Source organism: Rhinatrema bivittatum, chromosome 1, assembly GCF_901001135.1.
Source record: "Rhinatrema bivittatum chromosome 1, aRhiBiv1.1, whole genome shotgun sequence".
NCBI classification, from domain to species: Eukaryota; Metazoa; Chordata; class Amphibia; order Gymnophiona; family Rhinatrematidae; genus Rhinatrema; species Rhinatrema bivittatum.
Window position 1 is genome coordinate 373,542,379 of NC_042615.1, and position 4,579 is coordinate 373,546,957.

Below are 4,579 nucleotides of genomic sequence, written 5' to 3' on the forward strand. Positions count from 1 at the left end.
TTTCAATATCTTTGTGAGCGACATTGTGGAAGGGATAGAAGGTAAGGTATGTCTTTTTGCGGATGACACTAAGATCTGCAACAGAGTGGACACGCCGGAAGGAGTGGAGAGAATGAGACGGGATTTAAGGAAGATGGAAGAGTGGTCGAAGATATGGCAGCTGACATTCAATGCCAAGAAGTGCAAAGTCATGCATATGGGGAGTGGAAATCCGAATGAACTGTATTTGATGGGGGGGGGGGGGGGAAGGCTGATGTGCACGGAGCAGGAGAGGGACCTTGGGGTGATAGTGTCTAATGATCTGAAGTTGGCAAAACAATGTGACAAGGCGATAGCTAAAGCCAGAAGAATGCTGGGCTGCATAGAGAGAGGAATATCGAGTAAAAAAAGGGAAGTGATTATCCCCTTGTACAGGTCCTTGGTGAGACCTCACCTGGAGTATTGTGTTCAGTTCTGGAGACCATATCTCCGAAGAGACAGAGACAAAATGGAGGCGGTCCAGAGAAGGGTGACCAAAAAGGTGGAAGGTCTTCATCAAATTACTTATGAGGAGAGATTGAAGAATCTAAATATGTACACCCTGGAGGAAAGGAGGAGCAGAGGTGATATGATACAGACTTTCAGATACTTGAAAGGTTTTAATGATCCAAAGACAATGACAAACCTTTTCCATAGGAAAAAAATTAGCAGAACCAGGGGTCACGATTTGAAGCTCCAGGGAGGAAGATTCAGAACCAATGTCAGGAAGTATTTCTTCACGGAGAGGGTGGTGGATGCCTGGAATGCCCTTCTGAAGGAAGTGGTGAAGACCAGAACTGTGAAGGACTTCAAAGGGGCGTGGGAAAAACACTGTGGAACCATAAAATCAAGAGGCTGTCAATAAAGAGTGGGTGGCTCGCCAGAATGGCGGCTACTGCCTGGAAATAATACCCTTATTCAATAAAATACACATGGTTACTGTGACTCCAACATCGCTCTAAGCTACAACAGCAAGAGGAAATGTGGAAAAAAGGATTCGCACTCACAAAGTGGGGAGTAGCTGGCTTTTTACGGCGGTTACTACCCCAAACCAAATAAGCCTGATACTTCACTTTCAATGCATATCCAGCATAACTCTCTGCTTCAACGGCAGGGGAAAAGAAAAACTGATACTTCACGCATATCCAGCATAGCTCTCTGCTTCAACGGCAGGGGAGAAGAAAAACTGATACTTCACGCATATCCAGCATAGCTCTCTGCTTCAACGGCAGGGGAGAAGAAAAACTGATACTTCACGCATATCCAGCATAGCTCTCTGCTTCAACGGCAAGGGAGAAGAAAAACTGTTACTTCACGCATATCCAGCATAGCTCTCTGCTTCAACGGCAGGGGAGAAGAAAAACTGTTACTTCCCGCATATCCAGCATAGCTCTCTGCTTCAACGGCAGGGGAGAAGAAAAACTGTTACTTCATTCATATCCAGCATAGCTCTCTGCTTCAACGGCAGGGGAGAAGAAAAAAGGATTCACACTCACAAAGTGGGGAGTAGCTGGCTTGTTACGGCGGTTACTACCCCAAACCAAATAAGCCTGATACTTCACTTTCAATGCATATCCTGCTTCAACGGCAGGGGAGAAGAAAAACTGATACTTCACGCATATCCAGCATAGCTCTCTGCTTCAATGACAGGGGAGAATAAAAACAACCAATAAGGGCTGAATAACACAGTCTGGGTAAAACAAATAAGCATGGGTGTAGCTTGCTTATTGCGGCGGTTACTTCCCCTATAACCCGTAACTAATCAAGCTTGATATTTCACTTGGTTGCAGCTCCATCACTGCTCTCTACATTAATGGTGGGGGTGGAAGGGAAATAGAACCAAAGAGCTAAGAGAAACAGATAAGTATGAGAAAAAAAATGTGTGAAGCTTGCTGGGCAGACTGGATGGGCCGTTTGGTCTTCTTCTGCCGTCATTTCTATGTTTCTATGTTTATGGAGCAATTGGTTCAGGAACCGATGAGAGAGGGAGCAATTTTAGATCTAATTCTCAGTGGAGCACAGGACTTGGTGAGAGAGGTAACGGTGGTGGGGCTGCTTGGCAATAGTGATCATAATATGATCAAATTTGATTTAATGACTGGAAAAGGAACAGTGTGCAAATCCAAGGCTCTCGTGCTAAACTTTCAAAAGGGAAACTTTGATAAAATGAGAAAAATTGTTAGAAAAAAACTGAAAGGAGCAGCTACAAAAGTAGAAAATGTCCAAGAGGTATGGTCATTGTTAAAAAATACCATTCTAGAAGCACAGTCCAGATGTATTCCACACATTAAGAAAGGTGGAAAGAAGGAAAAACGATTACGGGCATGGTTAAAAGGGGAGGTAAAAGGAGCTATTTTAGCCAAAAGATCTTCATTCAAAAATTGGAAGAAGGATCCAACAGAAGAAAATAGGATAAAGCATAAACATTGGCAAGTTAAATGTAAGACATTGATAAGACAGGCTAAGAGAGAATTTGAAAAGAAGTTGGCTGTAGAGGCAAAAACTCACAGTAAAAACTTTTTAAAATATATCCGAAGCAGAAAGCCTGTGAGGGAGTCAGTTGGACCGTTAGATGATCGAGAGGTTAAAGGGGCACTTAGAGAAGATAAGGCCATCGCGGAAAGATTAAATGATTTCTTTGCTTCGGTGTTTACTGAAGAGGATGTTGGGGAGGTACCCGTAATGGAGAAGGTTTTCATGGGTAATGATTCAGATGGACTGAATCAAATCACGGTGAACCTAGAAGATGTGGTAGGCCTGATTGACAAACTGAAGAGTAGTAAATCACCTGGACCGGATGGTATACACCCCAGAGTTCTGAAGGAACTAAAAAATGAAATTTCAGACCTATTAGTAAAAATTTGTAACTTATCATTAAAATCATCCATTGTACCTGAAGACTGGAGGATAGCAAATGTAACCCCAATATTTAAAAAGGGCTCCAGGGGCGATCCGGGAAACTACAGACCGGTTAGCCTGACTTCAGTGCCAGGAAAAATAGTGGAAAGTGTTCTAAACATCAAAATCACAGAACATATAGAAAGACATGGTTTAATGGAACAAAGTCAGCATGGCTTTACCCAGGGCAAGTCTTGCCTCACAAATCTGCTTCACTTTTTTGAAGGAGTTAATAAACATGTGGATAAAGGTGAACCGGTAGATATAGTATACTTGGATTTTCAGAAGGCGTTTGACAAAGTTCCTCATGAGAGGCTTCTAGGAAAAGTAAAAAGTCATGGGATAGGTGGCGATGTCCTTTCGTGGATTGCAAACTGGCTAAAAGGCAGGAAACAGAGAATATGATTAAATGGGCAATTTTCTCAGTGGAAGGGAGTGGACAGTGGAGTGCCTCAGGGATCTGTATTGGGACCCTTACTTTTCAATATATTTATAAATGATCTGGAAAGAAATACGACGAGTGAGATAATCAAATTTGCAGATGATACAAAATTGTTCAGAGTAGTTAAATCACAAGCAGATTGTGATAAATTGCAGGAAGACCTTGTGAGACTGGAAAATTGGGCATCCAAATGGCAGATGAAATTTAATGTGGATAAGTGCAAGGTGATGCATATAGGGAAAAATAACCCATGCTATAATTACACAATGTTGGGTTCCATATTAGGTGCTACAACCCAAGAAAGAGATCTACGTGTCATAGTGGATAACACACTGAAATCGTCTGTGCAGTGTGCTGCGGCAGTCCAAAAAGCAAACAGAATGTTGGGAATTATTAGAAAAGGAATGGTGAATAAAACGGAAAATGTTATAATGCCTCTGTATCGCTCCATGGTGAGACCGCACCTTGAATACTGTGTACAATTCTGGTCGCCGCATCTCAAAAAAGATATAATTGCGATGGAGAAGGTACAGAGAAGGGCTACCAAAATGATAAGGGGAATGGAAGAACTCCCTATGAGGAAAGACTAAAGAGGTTAGGACTTTTCAGCTTGGAGAAGAGACGACTGAGGGGGGATATGATAGAGGTGTTTAAAATCATGAGAGGTCTAGAACGGGTAGATGTGAATCGGTTATTTACTCTTTCGGATAGTAGAAAGACTAGGGGGCACTCCATGAAGTTAGCATGGGGCACATTTAAAACTAATCGGAGAAAGTTCTTTTTTACTCAACGCAGAATTAAACTCTGGAATTTGTTGCCAGAGAATGTGGTTAGTGCAGTTAGTATAGCTGTGTTTAAAAAAGGATTGGATAAGTTCTTGGAGGAGAAGTCCATTACCTGCTATTAAGTTCACTTAGAGAATAGCCACTGCCATTAGCAATGGTTACATGGAATAGACTTAGTTTTGGGGTACTTGCCAGATTCTTATGGCCTGGATTGGCCACTGTTGGAAACAGGATGCTGGGCTTGATGGACCCTTGGTCTGACCCAGTATGGCATTTTCTTATGCTCTTATGTTCCAGCTCAGTTCTTGCTTCACAAATGGCAGTCTCTATTGCTCTAAAAGCATCCTCTGTTGAATTATCTTTCAGAAATGAAAAAGATGCCATTTTCTTCTGGCAGTGAACCAGTTCAGGAATAAGTGACAGGTCAAACCACAAC